Genomic DNA, 22,639 nt, shown 5'->3' with positions numbered 1-22,639 from the left:
AAGCATATTAACTTGGTAACTGGAGAACTGTATCTATTATATACTTTGTGTCAGTTTTTTGAGAGAGAATAATATTATAATGTATGTTAGTGTTATATAAGAAATTATGATCTCTTAATCACGTTATTTTGATCTTTCCATAAAACTTGCACGTTTGAACTACAAAGGTAAGATTTTATGAAGCAATAGGCCATGATGAAGGAGGGAATTGAATACATCTCTTCATCGTTCTCTTATTTTTTTGAAAAAACAAATAGAAAAATTTTTATAAGGAAAGGAATATTTTACATATTAGCAGGACTCCTCTGAAAAACACTTTTAATCTTAACTCTCTTAACCAAATGCTTTGTTGGGGAATTTCCTGCTGTTTTTTAAACAGAGCATCAAAAGTTGAAATTTGAGTGGTGGATAAGGTCAATAGAAAGGAAGGTGTGATCTATTTCTTCTTCTGCAAGACTTTAAAAGATGAGAAAGGCTAGGTGGAAACAGATAATAAAGGAATGATTTCATCCACACTGAAAACTATTAATTCTATAATGTATGTCACAGGAAGTTTTAGGATGGCTAAAAGACTGGCTTTCTCTATGCTTCCTTTAGTTTCCTATGCCTCTTTTCTAGTCTATAATATCACTCCTTTCAGTAACTGAACGCCATACCTCACTATATGTCCCAATGCAGAGGACCAAACAAAACTGGTGTTTCTAGACCACACCATTTTCTGTACTCTGATGAAGCAACGATTTTTTCCTACACAATTAGGGTGCATCTACACTGCACCATTATTTTGAGATAACTAGAGTTATTTCGAAATAATGCGAGCATCTACACAGCCATTCCGTTATTTTGAAATAATTTTGAAATAACAGACGGCTTTTTCTGAAATCTGTAAACCTCATTCTACAAGGAATGAGGTCTATTCCAAAATAGCTATTTTGAAATACAGTGTGTGTAGATGCTCCACTGCTGCTATTTTGAAACAGCCACTCATCAGGGTCATTCTAAATTATTCCTCTCAGTGCCTCCTGGGGCTCTAAATCGAGATAGCACATCTACATTAGGAAAGCCTGTCTTGGACTAATTTTGAGGCTTCCCTGCAGTGTAGACATGCTATTTTGAAATATGCTATTTTGGAATAACTATTCTGGAACAGCTTATTTCAAAATAGCCGTGCAGTGTAGACATACCCTAAGTGAACAAGAGGGGGATTAAAAAAGCAAATCTTTTGCGCAAAGGCACATGGCAGTATAGACGCTCTCTTGCACAAATACTTTTAACAGAAAAACTTTTCCGTTAAAAGTATTTGCGCAAAATCATGCCAGTCTAGATGCAACCTAAGCCATGCAGTCTTCCCCTGCTTCCTTTTCAATTTCTTCCAGGAAGTCTGGCATTGAGCTGTTACCCTCCATTTTCCAAGACCCTGCTGCCTTTCCCTCTGTTCTCCTTCCTTACTAGCTGGGCTTGTTTCCTTTACTGGTTCTAGCTGTGGTTCCATCTCTCTGTGACTGCCATGCTGGAGTGTGGTCTACTTGGTTGCCTATATGGCAGGGAGACTCTGCTCTCCCTTCTGCCTATGGTTAGTACGGGGTTTATAAACTCCATTACAAGGCATATAGGTAAACAGAATAAAGATACCTAAACTGGATTGTTGCAGGACATGATGCTTAATGATCCTACATCTCAGAAAAGTGTCTCTGGAAATTTTTTGAATGGCCCCAGATAATCAGGACCTCTGATCTTTATCTTACCAGGGAGATGTACCAGAAGTAGCCTGTTTCCTCTCACCAGACTAACACGGCTGCATCTCTATCACTATGCTGTAGTATTCCATACTGATCCAGAATGAGGAATGACACATACAGTACTGCATCACCATGCCTCACTATGAGGTGTCCCCTTCAAGAATTTATTTAAGGGGGAGTGAAGATCTCTCCACCTCAGAACTCAAGTGGGCAAACCACAGCTATGGAACTATAAACAAGCATTGGTAAAAGTGACTGACTGTTAATTCATTCCCCACTTTAAAGGGTCTTTATATTAAATGTGTCCATTTATGGGTACACAAACATTTTTCACTAATAATCACTTTAATAAATTATAAATACTAATCTAAAAGGAAGATTAAGGTATTCATTTCCTTACCCATCATCATTAGTGTTGGATCAAGTTTTACTTTCCACCTTCTATCTAATCCTCATCTATCTAACCAGCTGCAGAAAAGATGCCTTTTTGCACAGCTCCCATGTATAAAACAATTGTATTTTGCAATTCTACCCCCCTTTAAAAAGGGGGAGATATGATCCAGTTTTAGTGTGGTACTGGGAGTCAGAACCCATAGTTCTGACACTGACAAACTGTATGGCCTTCAGCCAGTCTGTTGGGCAAATGCACATGCTGATTGCTTATCTGTAAAACCAGTGTCTTCCACAGGTTCTATGGGGCTTAATTAATGTTAAACACTTTGAGAAGCTTGTTGAAAGGCACTTCATTCCATGAAGGTAGGCTATTATGATAGCCTCTGATGGGTAAAACCTGCAATTATATGGCACTGTTTTAATACTCAAAACATGCAGCAATGTCTTACCTCTCCTTATGTTCGATGCTAATTTCCTTCAACTGTATTGTTTAGATTCCCAAATAAGGGGGAGGGGGACAGGGGCAGGTTCAAACAAAGGATACTTACCTAACAGCTTTTTGTTCAAATGCTTTATTGAAAGAGAGATAAACCTTCACACATTTCCTATGGACTTTTTCTAAAAATTGTTCACAGTAATGGTTTGTTTTCCTACTAAAAGACACTGCAGTACATATTTCTTTTTCTGCCATCTATTTTTTAGTCAAAATAGGTCACACCTCTCAAATTTGTATTTAAATACCATGTACCTCCAAAGTACAGGCAGTCCCCGGGTTACGTACAAGATAGGGACTATAGGTTTGTTCTTAAGTTGAATTTGTATGTAAGTCGGAACTGGTACATATTGTAGGGGAAACTCTAGCCAAACAATTCTCCAGAGCTCAGTTTTAGTCTCCCACACCTCACTTTCCTCAGTCCTTTATTCTCAAGCTGAGGTGTTTGTTGAGAAAAGCCGCTCCGCGTCTCCCTGGTCTGCTGTGGCGGGGGGATGGGGGGAGCGCTAGCTTCGCGTCTCCCTGGTCTGCTGGGGGGTAGCAGCTAGTGCGGGGTTGCCTCACCCCGTTTGTAAGTAGGGATCCGATGTAAGTCGGATCCATGTAACCCGGGGACTGCCTGTATTCAGTACCTGAATCCAGATCTAAATTTGGTGGTTGGCCTTTTTCTATATGAACCCATTATTTGCCAAATGGAAAAGAATTAGGGGGAAAATAGATTCCATGGAAAAAACAATTTTTATATTTGAGACTATTATGCACCAATGTACAGTTAAAAGAAAACACTGGAACATGAGAGAGAGAGACCTTTAAACAGGGTAAGAGCTAAACATGCTGGGATTGTCCAATTGCTTTTTGAAATTTGTTCTTTGTTCTTTAGAGCATATAGAGGGTGTTCATGAAACATTAAGCTACTAAAGCTTGCCAGATTAAAGTCCACATGGTAATAGTATAAAAAAGGAACAGTTATAATCACAGATGTACTGTACATAGTAGCAATTTCCTTCTAGAAGGATAATTGCAAAAGTGGTTTGAAAATAATCAGGCCCTTATTCAGAAGATCAGGAAGATAGAAGGCAGCTGTACAAACACTAGCAACCATGACAAAGTGTAGCCAAAAAACAAAGCTGAGACTGAAATGTGTTAGTAAAAAAAAGTCATGTTTTAAATGATTCATAGCTGCCTCTGTCCTTCTTGTGTGCGCATACATACACACTACACACATTATGCAGTTAAAAGCTTATGTTAAAAGCAACTTAACATGCACCCTTTTATCACTTACCTATCCCTCTTCTCATTAGTGCTCCATAACTACTAACATTCTAAATCTCTGAGCAGTTTCTAATAACCACCTTTATTGTCTTCAACTGCATTTTTGTCCTCTCCCTCCGGCCTTCATGCCTTTTTGGTGATTTCCAAAATATACACAGTACTTGCTATTGCCTGGTTTTAAATACAGGAGAAATTTTAAGTCTAATTTTTCATGTCTAGTACAATTATTTTGAATACTTGAGATGTTATTTCTTGCCTTTTTAATCCTATAGGTAACTAACTTCAGGGCAACTAAAGTTTTCAGTGGAGGGATAAAAAGTCTGTACAATCAATTAAAAAAATCTAAAATAGCTGTCTATAAAATATGACACACACAATTCATGATGATTTAATGTGGCATGACGTGTTTATTGACACTTAGTTGAGATGACCCCTTTAGTTCACTGAAGGCTTAGCCCGGTTAGCTCCCTACAACCTTTGTACAAACTCTCTCAGGCACTTAGAATGGAAGCTCTCTCACACAGAGACACAGCCACCTAAAATTGACCAAAAATGGTAACAGATTGAGAATATTTTCCATTTCCGTTTTTCTGACCAATTCTGATTAATATGTTGGGTTTTGTTCATGTGAAGAAAGAGAGGGAAATACCTTGCTACCAGCTCATCATAGGAGCTTGTTGGCCCAAGAACCTCAGAAAATCTCCACTACTGCAGTGCAATAATAGGACTGAGGTGTCCTCCAATGTAACCAGGACCTAACCCGCCACCTTTAAACTGCCTCTAGAAATGAACTGGAAGCCAGTTTAGACTGAAGAATAGAGTGGGGTGTTTTGATGATGTACTGTTCTGTCCGCAGGATTTCAGGCTTCTCCAGCAACTCTGTGAAGAAACAGGGGCGATCCTCTTTTTGGCATGTTTGCCCCCTCTGACAACTAGAAATTCAGTCTGAATCCTAACTATCAATCTAGAAAAATATAATGAAAAGTCTGTTTAAGAAATCCTGACCTCGTCTTTGATGGCAGCAAGTGCTTATAAAACAGCCTACTGCCAGGAGCATGTCTGCTGACTCAAGCTCTGTGGATATTACAACAGAGGCAACAGACCCCTTGGCATTGAGGGCACATTTTTATTCCTACTCAAATGGTAATGGTCCTGCCAGGCCTGACCTAAGGCTAGGAGTACTGCTACTGGGAGACAGAGGGTAGCGGGGAGTTGCCGAAAAGAGGGGAGGGCGAGAGTGATGATCAATATATTAAGCAGCTTTTTAATGGAGAACAAGCAGTTAATGGAATGGGAGTATTTGATAGCCCAATAAACAGATAAATAAAAGACCGACAGCTATAGATTACACGAATTCTGGTGACAAAATAAATCACAGGAGCACAGGTCATCTAGATAAGGACATTACCGAGCCTCATGTACTTGCTTGAAATTTATAGTGTACGTATTATAAAACAAGCCTCTGAACAACACAAACTAATAGAATTTTTTTATTTTTTAACCAAGGAGCTATAACCAGCTAAAGATTGCAAGTGTCAATTATTTTTCCTTCACAAGAAATCATTCAGAGTGAGTCTTCTCTATAAAACTCAATAGCTTACTTTTTCTGATAAAAATCCACATATATTTATAATTCATCATTGGGATGTCATGCCTGTGAATGACATTTTTCACACCTATATGATAAATAATACTTTGCAGTCTTTTTTAGCATCTATTAAGGGAGGAACTCAAACCACTTTACAGTGATGGATATTTCCATTTTAGATCTGGAGAAATGGCTGTTCCTATCCTGAGATTTTCTTAACACTTTCCACCCTCACTTGCAACACCGATGGTTGCAATCCTTGAGTAAATAGGGTGCTGCAATTTTTACAGCAACATCATCTCTGTTCACAGCAAGTTTAGATGATATACAGGTAAAAAAAACCTAAAGGACACAGCTCAAGTTGGTTGTGACAGCATAATTAAGGTTGAGGCAGAAGTGTCCAGTTTATTGTGAGCTTTGAAGCTTTATTTTGTAAAAAGTTCTATTTTTGCCATTTTTTGAATGTGAAATGAAAACTCTGAATAGTATTTCAAGATTTTGTGATGGTTTGATGAAAATTGAATTATACAAAGAGAATAACGAGTTGTAAATCTTACAAGTTTGGAAACATTGCACTGTCTCTTTGTATCAGACACTTTTCGCAAGAAATCTACAACATTGTTCCCCATGTTGTTCCTCATTAATATACTACTCATTAATATACTTCTACTTATATTTAAGAAGTATTTAATCTGTCTCATGATTTGAGATTTTTTACTCCAGAAACTGAAAAGTGCCAAGCTTTCTGTCTTTGGCAGTAATAATATAACACGTCCACCGGAGGGCACTGACTCCAGAAAAGATAATGGATGGCTACATTAGTAATATATAATGTAATATATTACAATACAATAAAATAATAGATAACTACATTATTTCACCAAATATTCCTGTACAAGGTTCCATGAACTGGAAGCCAGTAGTTTATATTTCTCCGCTACTGATTGCTTTTTTATTTTCATTCATTTCCTCATCCTAGTCTGTTTTATAAATAAACTAACCTAGGTTATTGCAGCCACAGTTGGGTGTATCATCTAGAACTGGGATCCTGATCCTTGCTCTGACCCTTTAATGCTGGGTAAAAAGGGCAGAACTGGCACAGAGGGATTCTCAAAGACCAGTTCCAACAGGGGAAGATTCCACTGGGACAGGCATTGTGGAAGGAAGCTCTAAGGCTGCCCTCTCAGGATTCCCACACAAGTCATGTGTGAGTGTCCCATACAAAGCACTGAGGAGATTCCAACAGTGCACCCTGCAGAACAGCAGGAGGAAGCTGTTGAATCATACATAGGCCCTCAGAATGGTGTAAATTAGATCAGGAAGTACTGTGGGGCAGTGCAGGATTGGGAGGAAACAGAAGGTGTTTAATAGATCTCCTTTAACCCCTACTGTTTTGGGGCTGTGAGTTCTGTACTGAATTAGGGTACGTCTACACAGCAGCATTATTTCGGAATAACTGACATTATTCCAAAACACCATAGTCCACGTCTACACTACAAGTAGTTATTTCGACATACTGTCGAGCTGGAGAACTTCTTACTCCAATTCCTGTAAATCTCATTTTATGAGGAGTAAGGGAAGTCAGAGGAAGAGTGCTCTCTCTCAGACCTTCTGCTGCATAGACAGTGCCAAAAACCGAAATAAGCTATTTTGACATAAGCTACGCAATTGATGCAGCTCAAGTTGTGTAGCTTATTTCAGCTTTAGCCCTGCTGAGTAGATGTGCCCTTAGAGACCTGGGGTAAGATTTCGGAGTTGCTCCTCCAGTATGGTAAACCTAATGCTTTTCATTATTGACTGTGCTTCAATTATTCTGTCTCAAAGAACTAACCATGCCCTCCTTCCCCAGAGCCAAGAATGGAAGCTGGGATTCCTGATCTCCAATATATGACTAATATTGAGCGATCATGTAACCCACCAGGCGGCAGTATGTTTAGTGGTTAACACCAGACAGGAGACTGGAGTTCTCATTCCCAGCTCTGTCACTGGTCTGCTGGATGAGCTGGGGTAACTCATTCCCTCCCCCCCCCCCACATCAGTGCCTCAGTTTCCCCATCTGTAACATGATACTGAATTCCCTTTGTAAAGTGCCTTGAATTGTGATGAAAAGAGCTGTCTCATCTCAGAGATTAGCTCAGTGAGCTACTATCAATGTGCAGGAAGATGAGGGGAATTCCCTTTATGTGAGCCGGCCAGGAGCTGCACCATTGCCACCTGTGTTTGTTATCATATCTGTAAAGTATTTTAAGTCCACTTCCACTTCCCCCAAACATGGTTATACTTTTGGTTTCCACTTGGAAAGATATTTGCAAACCTGCTCCTGTTACTTTTGATGCTGGGAAGTGAATCAATTAAATGAATTAGTGTCAGCCTGGTTTAGGCAGCCGTTTTACACAATGGCAAGTACTTACATGAATAGTCCCTCTGCTTTCCAGTGGGAGTAAGACCTTTGTGCCATGAACATCAGTGTTGGGCTTCCCAGTGATGTCATTTTACCGTTCATTAACTTCATTACATGGTTGGGCCTAAGTGCTGAACTGTGCCACTGCTGGCTTGGGACGCTTGGTTCAGACAAGTTCTTGTGCACATCAGATACAATTTTCAAATGTACTAAGTGTTTTAGGAGCCTAAGTTCCTTTTGAAAGTGAGATATAGGTTTTCACATCACTTAAGCACTTCTAAAAATGTTACCTATCCTCACCTTTAAATACACGATTAGTTTCAAACATTTAAGCAGCTTGAAATCGTTGTGTGAGTTACTCTGTGCACCTAGCTACACAAAATTTTAAAGTTTTTTAATAATATATTATTTCAACTTCAATTTTCCAACACAAATAAATTACTATGCAAAGGATATTTTTTTTTTACTTAAAAGCATGATCTTAGTACATTATTGAAGTGTCATTGAGAGATATTTTATAGACTAGAAGATTTACCCAGCATTGCTTGGGTTCTTAACTCAATTAATTTTTGTTTTTTGGAAAATAAAATGAAAATGCACATGCTTCATTTAAATCATTGCTCTGGGGTGGAGGTGGGGATGAGGGGTTCTGCTGCCCTGGGAAGAGAGGACTACCCCAGCCTTCTCTTACTGCAGCAGCTTGGGGCCAGGTGAAAAAAGTGACTCTCCAGGGCCGCAGCAGTTCCCGTGGGCACAGCTGGGGGAGGTCTAAGTTCGTCTTCCCGCTGCACTCCCCAGCCAGAGTGAGGAATGCACTTTCCTCTTGCTCTCTGATGAAGGGGAGCAGCCAGCAATGTACCCATATGAATCTGGGGGAGGGAGGTGACTTCAAACCCCCTACTCTCCTTAAAGGGCACCTGAGGGCGGAAAGCTCAGGGATGGGTAGTCCCAGAGGGAGGGGAAGTGCCCCCAGTCAGCCCCTTTTACCTGTCTCTTTTCTGTATGGCTTTACAAGAAACAATCCCATTCCAGGAACATCCCATTTTCCTGGCACAACCAAACTCTTACTTTGCTGTAAGTTATGATAAAAGTAAATTGTATGCAGAATGCAGTGGTCCTAGCTCTTACTGTTTAGGAGGAGTTCTTGAACAGACAGACATACAGACACACTCAAATATATAATAGATAACTACATTTCTCTCTGTACAGTTTTTATTGCCATGATTTTGTTTCTCAATTCTCATTTGTCTGATGGATTTATTTTACAGCAATGGCTCCCTTGTCAGTAAACACTATAAAATGATATTTTTTAAATTGCTCTGTGGGGTTTCCCTGAGGAATTAAATAGGTACCCGGACTAAATTTGCATTAAGTTCTACACCCATGGATGTGCAAAATGGAATGCTGATTACAGTCTAGTGGAGCAAAGGAAACTAAATGCTGTTGATTCAATTATAGAAAATCACTGTACATTTTAAAATGAATATAAGAACATTTAGCAGCACTTATCCTTGGGGGGAGATTGAAAGTCCAGTGACACTGTTATATTTTCATTAACACACACAAAAAAAGTTAAAAGAACATCCCTGTTGCAAAGTCAGACTTTCAAAAGTTTGAAAATGCCAGAATTAAGGTTGTCTAGGCAACGTTAATTTAGCCTTCTTCTGCATATGCATCATGAAACAGTCTTTAATGACATGATCACAGACTATTTTTTCCATAGGACACCTGTCTCATTCATTGCTCAAGATGGAGCTGCTGTAGAGATTGATTAGGGTTATATAGTTAATGAAGTTGTCTTCCTGGCCTCTGCCTAATTTGTTGCAGAAACTCCCACTCTGGGCTGCTAAATCCAGTTTCCTGCATCCTGCCCTAGTATCTCTGGTTAACCAGTCTGAATTCCTCCCATCTTTTAGCTCTGTACCCAATACATCTCTCTCCTTCCCTGCACCACACTTAGCCCCTTCCACTGACATTTCCTGTCTCCTGCCCTGGCCTCCTTGCACATTTCAGGTGGGTCCCCAATGCCTTTTCCTAATATGTTTGCACAACTGGTCCCAGTTCTTTCTTGCTCCCCCAAAATCCTGGCTCCTTGTCACATTTCCTCCCATTCTCCCAATCTAATTCCCACTACTCCACTGGTTTACAGTCTCTCTAACCAGTCTCCACTAATTCCCTAGTCACAGTTCACTGTTCCCCCTTACCTTTGGAAGCTCTTTTCTGCTAGGTTTTCAGTGAAAAATGTGTAGGATTTTTCCCCATCCAGATAGCTATTTGATTTGCAATAAATCAGATTAAATTATCAGAATAGTCCCTTCTGGCCTTGAAATCTATGAAGAGGTTTTTCCCCTTAATGTTGCTAGTCCTGTACCCCTGTTAAAACCTGAGCTAAGTTCACCCTTGTGCATGATTACTGAGCTATTGTAATGTATCCGACTTTTGGAGACTGCATGTTCCCAATCTTATTAGGTCTGAACAACATCCAGACACCTTAGTCAAGTCTGGCCTCTTAGAAACATTCCTGGGGTGCTGATTCTGTCTGGCTCCCTCCTTGAAAAGCAGGCCTGTCAGTGTAGTTGCCCTAATCCCTGTGACCCATGCTGAACTCTCCAGTTCTCCCCAGTAGTTTATGTACACTCTGATCAGAACTAAACACTCCAGTTGTGGGCACTCTGATTTCTAGTCTTTCTGGGACCCCAGACCAGAAGAAGAATGTGGAACTCAAAAGCTTGTGTCTTTTACCATAGTATCATAGAGCTGTAAGAGACCTCAGAAGGTCATCAAGTCCAGCCCCCTGCTCTAGGCAGGACCAATCTCAACTAAATCAACCCAGCCAGGGCTTTGTCAAGCCGAGGCTTAAACACCTCTAGGGATGGAGACTCAACTACTTCCCTAGGTAACCCATTCCAGTGCTTCATCACTCTCCTAGTGAAATAGTTTTTCCTAATATCCAACCTGGACCTCTCCCACCACAACTTGAGACCATTGCTCCTTGTTCTGCCATCCGTCACTACTGAAAACAGCCTCTCTCCATCCTCTTTGGAACCTCCATTCAGGAAGTTGAAGGCTGCTATCAACTCCCCCCTCACTTTGCTTCTGCAGAGTAAACAGACCCAACTCCCCCAGCCTCTCCTCATAGGTCATATGCTCAAGCCCCCTAATCATTTTGGTTGCCCTCCGCTGGACGCTCTCCAATGCCTCCACATCCTTTTTGTAGTGGGGGGCCCAGAACTGGACACAATACTCCAGATGTGGCCTCACCATAGCTGAATAAAGGGGAATAATCACTTCTCTGGATCTCCTGGGAATGCTCCTCCTAATGCACCCTAATATGCCATTAGCCTTCTTGGCTACAAGGGCACACTGTTGACTCATATCCAGCTTCTCATCCATGGTAACCCCCAGACCCTCTTCTGCAGAACTACTACTTAGCTGGTTGGTTCCCAGCCTGTAACTATGCTTGGGATTCTTCCGTCCCAAATGCAGGACTCTTCACTTATCCTTGTTGAACCTCATCAGATTTTTGTGGCCCAATCCTCCAATTTGTCTAAGTCACTTTGGACCCTATCTCTTCCCTCAAGCATATTTACTTCTCCCCCTATCTTAGAGTCATCTGGAAACTTGCTGAGGATGCAATCCATCCCCTCATCCGGGTCATTAAATAAAGATATTGAACAAAACTGGTCCTAGAACCGAACCTTGAGGCACTCCACTAGAAACAGACCACCATCCTGACATCGAGTCGTTGATTGCTACCCACTGGGCCTGGCCTTCTAGCCATATTTCTATCCATCTTACCATCCATTTATCCAATCTACATTCCCTTAACTTGCTGGCAAGAATATTGTGGGAGACTGTATCAAAAGCCTTGCTAAAGTCAAGGTATATCACTACCACTGACTTTCCCATGTCCAGAGTGCCAGTTACCTCATCATAGAAGCTAATCAGACTGGTCAGGCATGACTTGCCCTTTGTGAATCCATGCTGACTATTCCTGATCACTTTTCTTTCTTCCAAGTCCCTCAAAATGGATTCCTTAAGGATCCCTTCCATGATTTTTCCAGGAATCGAGGTAAGACTGACCTGCCTACAGTTCCCTGGATCATCCTTCTTCCCTTTTTTGAAGATCAGCACTACATTTTCCTTTTTCCAGTCATTCGGGCTGTCTCCCGATCTCCACGACTTTTCAAAGATAATGGCCAAAGGCTCCTTAATGACATTTGCCAACTCCCTCAGTACCCTCGGATGCATTAAGTCCGGACGCATGGATTTGCGTACATTTAGCTTTTTCTAAATAGTTCCTACCCTGTTCTTTATCCACCAAGGGCTGTCCATCTTCATCCCATCTTGCATCACTTAACGCAGTCCAGGAGCCAACCTTGTCCGTGAATATAGAGGCAAAGAAAGCATCGAGTACTTCAGCTTTCCCTACATCATCTGTCGCTAGGTTACCTCCTTCATCCAGTAGGGGCCCCACATCCTCTCTGATCACCTTCTTCTTGTTAACATGCCTGTAGAAACCTTTCTTGTTATCCTTCACATCCTTTGCCAGTCACAATTCCAATTGCACTTTCGCCTTCCTGATAACCCCCCAGCACTCTGAGCTATACATTTAACCTCCTCCCTGGTCATTTGTCCAAGTTTCCACTTTTTGTAAGCTTCCTTTGTGTTCTTAAGTTCACTAAGGATTTCCCCTGTAAGCCAATCCGGTCTGCTAGCATGTTTGCCTCTCTTGCTATGCATTGGGATGGTTTCTTTCTGTGCTTTCAATAAGGCTTCTTTAAAATACTGCCAGCTGTCCTGGACTACTTTCCCCTTCATGTTAGCATCCCAGGGGTTCTGCCCATCAGGTCTCTGATGAGTCAAAATCTGCTTTTCTAAAGTCCAAGGTATGTATTTTACTATTCTCTTTTCTTCCTTTGGTCAGGATCCTGAAATCTACCATCTCATGATCACTGCTTCCGAGGTTGTCACCCACCTCTACGTCCCCTATTAGTTCCTTCCTGTTTGTGATCAGAAGGTCAAGCCACGCATGGCCCCTGGTTGGATCCTTCAGCACTTGTATCAAGAAGTTATCCCCAACATTCTCCAAAAACTTCCTGGATTGTCTGTGTACTGCTGTACTGGTCTCCCAACAGATGTCAGGGTGATTAAAGTCCCCCAGGAGAACCAGGGCCTGCAATCTGGAAGCTTCTCTCAGTTGTCAGAAGAAAGCCTCATCTACTTCATTCACCTGATTCAGTGGCCTGTAGTAGACACCAACCACAACATCACTGCTGTTGTTTACACTTCTAAACTTAACCCATAGACTCTCAACAGGTTTTTCTCCCTCTATATACTGGAGTTCTGAGCAATCATAGTGCTCTCTTACGTATAATGCAATTCCTCCTTTTTTCCCCTGCCTGTTCTTCCTGAACAGTCTATACCCTTCCATGACAGCGCTCCAGTCATGCGAGTCATCTCACCAAGTCTCTGTTATCCCAATTAAATCATATTTCTTGGACTGGGCCAGGGCCTCCAGTTCTTCCTGTTTGTTGCCCAGGCTTTTTGCGTTAGTGTATAAACAACTCAGATAACCAGTTGATCACCCTATCTTCTCCATTCGAATCAGGGGTCCTCCTATTTTGCTCGTTCCTCTTTGCATTTCTACCAACAAAAGTTGGTCCAATAAAAAGATGTTACCTCATCTACCTTGTTTCTCTCAGATCCTGGGACCAACCTGGCTACAACATGGTCAGACTTCAGTCATGCCCTTGTAACACAAGAATGATGGTCAGCCTAACATGGTGGCATAACAGACAGTGAAAAACGTAATCAAGATTACACTCAACGTGGAGGCTGAAATACAAGATTTTTTTTTCAGAAAGTCAGAATTGGGACACAACATCAAAATATTACTACTAACCACCTCTATTAGTTATGTGAGGGGAAAAAAAGAAATGTGCCTTGTCTCCATTAGAATTGAATTCCAAGATAGCTATTTTGCTATTACCACACTATTTTTTGCAGCGAGTAAAAGCTTTAATTTGATGTATGTGATTCATGAAACCAGGAATCTCTGAGGTTATTGCTTTGCATCTCCTCTTGAATTTTCTCTATTTTATATAAAAGCTAAAACAAGGTGACAAATATTTGGGTAGTCAAAAAAGGGATAAGAGATGGATAAGTTTGAGGACCAGTTATTTAATGGCTAGAGAAGGGCACTTTGAGTGCAAACTCCCAGCTTTGATTCCCATTTCAACTATTGACTCAGATACTGAGAATACCACTCAGTCTCTTTGCCTCGGTTTTCCTAACTACAAGGGGAAAAATAAACACTAAATTGCTCCACGGTGAAACATGCTTATTTAGCATATGCAGCATTTTAAAATCCTCAAATGAGAAGTGCTATACAAAGATATTACCTGCACTTTTACCAGACAGCCATTTTTATGGACATGCCTAGATAGTGCTTTTGAGGTTCATGTTTGTACTGCTAAGTCAGTATCAAAAGTCTTGCAGAATAATAGTGAACATTCTTTTTTGGAAGCCAGTGCCCACTGGGCTCTGACAAACTCCAAACCCAACTTTTCAATGGAATTTGTAGCAAGGGATTGTGAAACCTGTTTAAAACGGAATTTGAGTAACCTGAACATTGGATGTCTTTTGCTCTTTTCCCTTTATCAAGGTTTCAAAAAAGACCATAGCAGAGTTAGTTCAGATTCAGGTCATCGAAAATTTGGGGAGGTCAGGAGATATAAAGTGTTCTGGTTTTGATCCTATTTAGCACTACAGGCCAAATATGTTCTGAACTTTGATAGGTAGGTCAGAGATGGTTTAGCTAACTATGTATTCTAGTTCTGCTAAAAGCATACCAGTGATTTGTTAAACCATTGCACAGGCGAGCCAAAAATAATTTGTTTTTCCAAGGTTCTTGATGTAGCTTTATAACACATATAGTTGGTGAAGATAAATTAATGGTTATTACAGCATCTGCTCTGCCTTTCACTTGTTTTTATACTGAAAAGCTGACTTGATTTTTTTTATTTTAATAACACAATAGTCAGACACCTGCTGGAGCCCTGTTATATTGCTACTCCAGGGAAAGCTAGTTAATTGCATTTCCTGTCTATTAGAAGTAGTGTTTGCTAGATTTAGTATCCTATTTGGTAATGTTCTTTAAGCATCTTATCAAAGTTTTTTAACATGGTTAAACCTACATTTCCTTAGTTTGCCATATTTTCTTAAAAGGCCACTGCCAAAATAAAAATCATGGTGCCTGATTTGGGTTTTGGTTATGAAGTTTGGAAAAAAAAAATCAGGTTTTTATTATTTATTTTAAAACAACACCACAGTGGGTAGCCTGAGCTATAGCTGGCCCAGGGTGTAACAGAATGCAGCTGCAGGTGAGAAAAGAGCAGGTTTGTGATTATTGGCAAATTCTGGAAAGGGAAAAATCAGTTTCAATTCAGGAAGCGAATAAAAAGAAAATATTCAGTGTCTTTTAATATATTTAAGCATATCTGCAGCTTAAGATAAGTAGGTAGGTAAAACACGATAGATAACACCCTTTAATGTTAATAGGAGAAGCAAGCTCTAAGTATGGCGTGAACTGTAGAGCCTTTTAGTATAAGAAGCTACCCATGGCTGGAGTTATGGAGGCCAATGTTTATTAGCTACTCACATCCTCCAAATTGTTTGAAAGGGCTCATGGATTTTCCAAGTCCACTGCCACTAGGAAGAAGGAAGAATGACTGGGGCCATGCTAGTTTTGCTGATCTGGGCATAATTCATTCTTATTCCGTCCTTGACAGAGGGATCTGGTTGTGTGCTCCTCAGTCACTGCTCTTAAGAATAAGGAACAGGTGTTGGTGACATGAAAATCCTGGTGGAACCATGGCAAATTAGAAGTAGCAGTGATTAGGCACCCACAATAAGAGCAGCTGCTTGATGATGCCCATTAAAAACAAAGAAAGAAAGAACTGGGATTGGGGTAGAGAATAATAAAAGTACAGGAGAAAAAGTCAAAATCTGGAAATTACAAAGTAAAGCCAAAGCTAATTTGTGTCATTCAATATTATGATTATCAGTGGAACCCTAAGCAGAAACACAACACTAACTATAAAAGTGTTCCATTGTTTTGTCAGTTCCTGGGGACTCCCAGCTTTTCCAAAGACACCACGTTGTGGCACAGACTGCTATAAGTCAGGGGCTACATAGTGACACTGAGTATAAATTGGGAACCTCATTTAATTGTGTCTAAGGGAGGATGTTTAGTTTGTGTGTGTGGGAGACTGGTTTTGGAATCCAAGTTTAGTTGCATGAAATTGACTTATGATTTCAGGCAGGCATTTCCTTGTACTAGAATGATTACACTTCTAAAATCCCTTTTACAGGAACAGACCTACAAAGTATCATGCATACATTGGACCACAGTAAGTGCAAGTCTAGAAGGAATCAAAAGTGGTATACTTTAGAATCAACTTTTGGCCTGCAAAACATGAATGATAACATGATAGATAGCACCTTTAATGTTAACAGGAGACACAAGTCCTAAGTATGGAGTGAGCTGCAGAACCTTTTAGTATAGGAAGCTGTCCATGGCTGAAGTTTCCACTATGAAAGGGAAAAGGCAAATGGGAAGAGGACAATTCAGGGAACTACAGACTGGTCAGCCTCACCTCAGTCCCTGGAAAAATCATGGTGGGGATACTTAAGGAATCCATTTTGAAGCACTTGTAAGAGAGGAAAGTGATCAGGAATAGTCAACATGGATTCACCAAGGGTAAGTCATGCCTGACCAAGCTGATTGCCTTCTATGATGAGATAACTGACTCTGTGGACATGGGGAAGTCGGTGGATGTGATATACCTGGACTTTAGCAAAGCTTTTGATATAGTCTCCCACATAGTTCCTGCCAGCAAGTTAAGTAAGTATGGATTGGATAAACGGACTGCAAGGTGGACAGAATGTTAGCTAGATTGTTGGACTCAATGGCTCGATGTCTGGTTGATGGTATATTTCAAGTGGGGTGCCCCAAGTATCAGTTCTAGGTCTGTTTTTTTCAACATCTTTATTAATAACCTGGTTGAGGGGATGGATTGCACGCTAAGCAAGTAGGCAGATGACACTAAGCTAAGGGGAAAGGTAGATATATTGGAGGGTAAAGTTAGGGTCCAGAGAGACCTAGATAAATTGGAGAATTGGTCCAAAAGAAATCTGACTAGATTCAGCTAGGACAAGTTCAGAATCCTGCACTTGGGACAGAAGAATCCAAGGAACTGTTACAGGCTGGGGTCCGACTGGCTAAGTAGCAGTTCAGCAGAAAAGGGTCTGGGGATTACTGTGGATGAGAAGCTAGGTATGAGTCAACAGTGTGCCCTTGTAGCCAAGAAGGCTAATGGCGTATTAGGATGCATTAGGAAGAACATTTCCAGCAGATCTAGAGAAGTAATTATTCCCCTTTATTCGGCACTGGTGAGGCCACATCTGGAGTATTGCGTCCAATTCTGGGACCCCGTTGTAGAAAAGATGTGGACGCATTGGAGAGGGTCCAGCGGACAGCAATGAAAATGATTAGGAGGCTGGAGCACATGATCTATGAAGAAAGGCTGAAGGATTTGGGTTTGTTTAGTCTGCAGAAGAGAAGAGCGGGGGGGGAGGGGGATTTGATAGCAGCATTTAACTTCCTGAAGGGAGTTTCCAAAGAGGATAGAAAGAGGCTGTTTTCAGTACTGAGAGATGGCAAAATGAGGACCAATGGTCTCAAGTTGCAGTGGGGGAGGTTTAGGTTGGATATTAGGAAAAACTATTTCACTTGGAGAGTGGTGAAATACTGGAATGGGTTACCTAGGGAGGTGGTGGAATTTCCATCCCTAGAGGTGTATAAGTCTCGGCTTGACAAAACCCTGGCTGGGTTGATTTAGTTGGGATTGGTCCTGCTTTGGGCTGGGGACTGGACTTGATAACCTCCTGGGGTCTCTTCCAGCCCTATGGTTCTATGAATGTTGCATCAGTATACTTATACTTTTACATAAGTAATATAAGTATGCTTGAACCCTAAAACCAAGTTGACTCTGCAAACTTTTGTCAACCCACGTAACTTCAGAATACAGCCACCAACGACTATATATTGCTTGGGTCCCTTTATTCTTGGCTGCTTGCATTAATACTGCATGTACATACCAGGGATATGTGCAGTGCACCATGGAAAGGTAACCCAGGATGCCACATATTTTTGTGCAGTGCAGTGCCTTTTGGAGAAATTTTTGCAATATGTTGTAGGATAAAAGTGACTTGACCAAGGATCTTTGGGAGTTAGGGATCAAACTTCCAACTTTCTTCATCCATATACTGTAAATGTCATGCTTTTTTATGAAAAAAAAATCTTACAAAGCCAACATAGCACCTTTTGGGGTTTGATAGCTTTATCAGAAGCATGTAGTCCCCAGAGCTTTGTACTATTCTCACAAGTGTTGCAAGTGCTGGTTGCATAATTCTCCTGTATTTGCAGACCTGCAGGAAGTACCACAAAAATGGGGCCATGGTGATTTCTTGGATATGCAGCGTTGTTGTAGCTGTGTGGGTCCCTATAGTGGTCAACTGCAGAAGAACTTTGTATGTGCTAGTTTAGGGGTGGTGACGCCTGCATTCTCTCTCCCCACCCCTTTCCCTTTTCCCTATATCTGATGAACCAGAAGCAAGTCTTTGGGAACATACGCCACTTAAGATAAGCATTGTTGCCAGTATAGCAAGAACAAATGGTAAAGGGCAAGAACACATAGACAATTCTGTTTACCCTAATGTACTGATTACGTAAACAGGGCCAGAGAACAAGTAGAACTAGATCAGAACCAGATCGATAACTAACAGCTAAGCCCTACGTCAGCACGTAATGAATAAACCTTGGAAATTTCTAAACTGCCAAATAAGGCAGGAAAACTATATTTAAGGCTGCCTCAGAGCCTAGCAAATCAAATCTTACCAATGGGCTTTGGGTATTGGCGCCTCGGAAGCTGAGACAAACTCCCACTTCATCCGCAGCCTACCCGGGGTTCCAGGCTTACAGGAAGGGATGTAAGATATGCTGCTTCTTTGTTATATTGTTCTTCCATTTATGGGGCACAGCTATTAGCGGTCAAGAAATAAACTACTTGGCTGTGTCTACACTGGGCCACTTATTCCGGAAAAGCAGCCTCTTTTCCGGAATAAGCTGAGAGCTGTCTACACTGGCCCCATGAATTTCCAGGAAAGCTGTGACGATTTACTGTAAGAAATCTGCTGCTTTTCCGGAAAAACTATGCTGTTCCCGCTCGGGCAAAAGTCCTTTTTCTGGAAAACTGTTCCAGAAAAGGGCCAGTGTAGACAGCACAGTAGTCTTTTCAGGAAAAAAGCCCTGATTGCGAAAATGACGATCGGGGCTTTTTTCCGGAAAAGCACGTCTACATTGGCCACAGATGCTTTTCCGGAAAAAGGGCTTTTCCGGAAAAGCAGCCTGCCAGTGTAGATGCTCTTTTTTCCAGAAATACTTATAACGGAAAACTGTTCCATTTTAAGCATTTCTGGAAATTCATGCCAGTGTAGACACAGCCCTTGTGTTTGACAGATACCTGTGTGGCGTATTTTGCACCTTGAGAGACCAGTGTCAGACTTTAGACCTACTGTGGCTGGCTACAGTCAGAAACAAAGTAGATGAGGTTTGTGATGTGACTTCAAAATCAGTCACAGAAGGAATTGTTCCCCAGTGTGCGGATTATGCCACCGACTCCAATGAATCTGCTTCTTCAAGACAGGCCCAACAAGGAAAATAATAGATCACCACTAGTCATCACCATCAGCCCCCAGCTCAAAACCCTCCAGCGCATCATTGACAATCTATAACCTATCCTGGAAAACAACCCCTCACTCTCACAGGCCTTGGGAGACAGGCCAATCCTTGCCTACAGTCAACCCCCTAGTCTGAAGCCAATTCTTTACAGCATCCACATATCACACCTGAGACACACTCACCCAGGAACCTACCCCTGAAATAAACCTCTTTGCCAACTCTGTTCACACATCTGTGCCAGCAACAACATCACAGGACCTAACCACATAAGCTACCACATCAGAGGCTCATACAACTGCACATCTTCTAATGTGACACATACCATCAAGTTCCAGAAATGCCCCTCTGCCATGTATATTGCCAAACTGGATGATCTCTACGGCAAAGGATTAATGGACACAAACTATATATTAGAAATGGTAACACACAAAAACCTGAAGGGAAACATTTTAACCTGTTTGGGTACTCATGGACTTAAATGGACTTAAAGTTGCCATTCTTCTGCAAAGGAATTTCATAAGCCAACTACAGAGAGAGAGAGTGTGTAATTGACCTTCATATGCAAATTTGACAATATTTCCCTTGGCTTGAACAAAGACATGAACAGTTTAACATCTTATAAAACCAGCTTCCTTTACATTCAACACCCTATTTACATTGAAAGCTAAGTATGGGGCACTTCTAGCCCATGCAATTAGCTTCATTAGCACCAGGACTACAATTGACGAGTAATATTTTTTCTCCCTCACCCTTCTTATTCTGAGAGTTCCCCTTTTTTTCCTCTCCACTTAAGTTTATCTCATCTGAAGAAGAACTAACATGGCTACCCCTCTGAGACTTGTGCGTATGGAGCAGCTGTACGGAATACCTCATGCAATGGAAAGCTTCATTTGGGGCCTGTAGGTGTTGTTGTAATACAAATAAGACGACTAAGTGATTTCATTACCTGCTTTTATAATCTCTTCATACTGAAGACAACTCTTAATAATGGAAGGAGTGTTAATAATCTACATGAACAATTACAACAGTACTTGTCCTTTACAAAGATACAGCAAAGACAATTACTTTTCAAATACGTACATTGAATTAAAATACATGATACAAAAACAAGGAAAAAAATCCACCCTGATTGTTCCCTTGAGTGGCACATTGTCTTTAAAAATATTTGAGCCATGACCAAAATAAGACAACAGAAATGTGTAAAGACAGATATTTTGGATAATGTAACAAACTAGTTACTAGCAATAGTTTTCATAGGCCTGCTTTTCACCAGTCTAGAATAGAGGACACATTTCATTAGGGCACTAACGCTAAACATTCAGCAATCTTACTGAAGTTCAGTAAGGCAGCTTCCCATACAATGTTACCAGCATGTTCCTGAGATAAATTGCTGTTTTTCCTTTGGGCAAGTAATAGACATTCACCGAAGACAGAAAGGCTAAAATGATCTTTGCCCTCTTAGCTAGTTAAGATGAATGAAAATGTGTGCTTTGATGTTTTAGCTTGGAGAAAGTTTCTTTAATGGGGAGTAATTATGAAACAGCAGTTGGGAATAGGATGAATTATGTTATGGAAAACAGCAAAGTATAGAGGATTTGTCATCAGGTTCCTTGACTGTATATGACTTCAGGCTACTGTTTCTCTCTGTCTCAGCTGAATTCAAACATCTGTAAAATGATGTAATTGTTTTCACCTACTTCTTGATGGTGTTGTGTGGCTTAATTATTGGAATGAAAAGTTAGAAATCATCACAGTGTATAGTGCTATAACATGCATTACACGGTATTAATATTAATTGAACAATGTGGCTATGATTCTGGATATCCTTTCTGGTCAGCCTCCTCTAGTAATATAAGGTGGTATGTTATAATAAAATGATTGGGAAATGATCCCTGTCCCCCATGGAAATGAAAATGGAAAACTTTTGTTTGAAAACCAAAGATGTCTATTCACAATGATGCTACTAAATCGTAGGGGAATTTAGTTCAGATGTTTGAGCCCCCAAGTCTATTAGCCAGGTCTCCCAACTGGACCACCTCTTCCAAGATGCACAATGGTGGTTCAGAAAGAAGGGAGACCATAGCTTATCAGATGGAAGGAACAGGGCCTGAGGCAACTGAACTGCCTCTCCACTAATACCCCACAGTGGCATGTCCAACCAGAATTTTTCCACTTTTTGGGTGTTATGTAATTTATGAAAATTTGAAGAGTTCCATCAAAAGAAGACACATTCCATGAAAAGTTTTGATTCACCCCAAACACAGTTGTGTTAAAAACTAATTTTGATGGAAAATTTTCAGTCAGTAAGGGTGCATCTACGCAGCGAGACTTAACTCAAAATAAGCTATGCAAATTGAATTACGTCAATTGCGTAGCTTATTTTGAAATAACTTATTTCAAAATTAGGAGCATCTACACAGCACTTATTTTGAAATAGAGCATTCTTCCTCTGAATTCCCTTACTCCTTGTACAATGAATGGAGGAGGAGTTGGAGTAAGAAGTCCTCCAGGTTGACAGTATTTTGACATTATTTTGAAGTAAGTGCCTGCTGTGTAGACGTGGACTAAATTTATTTTGAAATAATGCTAGTTACTTCAAAATGTTGCTGTGTAGATGTACCCTAACAGTGTGGCACACCTCTCAGGAGCACCCCTTGAGGGGGGAGCATATGTGCCTGTCCTTCCTGTAGCTCTTTTTGGGCACAGGTCCTTAATTAGTCCCACAGACTTTAATGGTCTCAGCCCTGGTATTATGCCAAACTCCAGGGAGGCAGTGGTCTTCATCTCTCTGGGTCTTTTTGGGTCCAGCTCTCCTACTGGGCAACTAATACAAATCAGTTAATTGCCCCCCCTTTCGATAGTCCGGAATGAGGAATAAGGGATCTTTCAGAAAAGGCTTTATTTTACGAAAGAGCCGCATCTAGACTGGCACTTTTTTCCAGCAAAG

General features: G+C 40.9%; 1 long non-coding RNA gene across 2 annotated transcripts in view; it reads right to left on the bottom strand.

Annotated features, from left to right (window-relative positions):
- The window catches only part of LOC142826804 (uncharacterized), a 93,820-nt gene that overhangs the window by 23,327 nt on the left and 47,854 nt on the right, over positions 1-22,639 (bottom strand). The window contains exon 3 of one of the 2 annotated variants that reach the window (XR_012901055.1): positions 4,671-4,861. The exons of the other annotated variant lie outside the window; for it this stretch is intronic. This is a non-coding gene — a long non-coding RNA (uncharacterized LOC142826804). Of the gene's footprint in view, positions 1-4,670; positions 4,862-22,639 lie in introns of those variants that run through there. 2 annotated transcript variants of the gene reach the window in all.

Source organism: Pelodiscus sinensis, chromosome 2 (genome assembly GCF_049634645.1).
Source record: "Pelodiscus sinensis isolate JC-2024 chromosome 2, ASM4963464v1, whole genome shotgun sequence".
Classification (NCBI taxonomy): domain Eukaryota; kingdom Metazoa; phylum Chordata; order Testudines; family Trionychidae; genus Pelodiscus; species Pelodiscus sinensis.
Note: the sequence above shows the minus strand (reverse complement) of the source record. Positions and strands in the feature narration are given on the sequence as shown.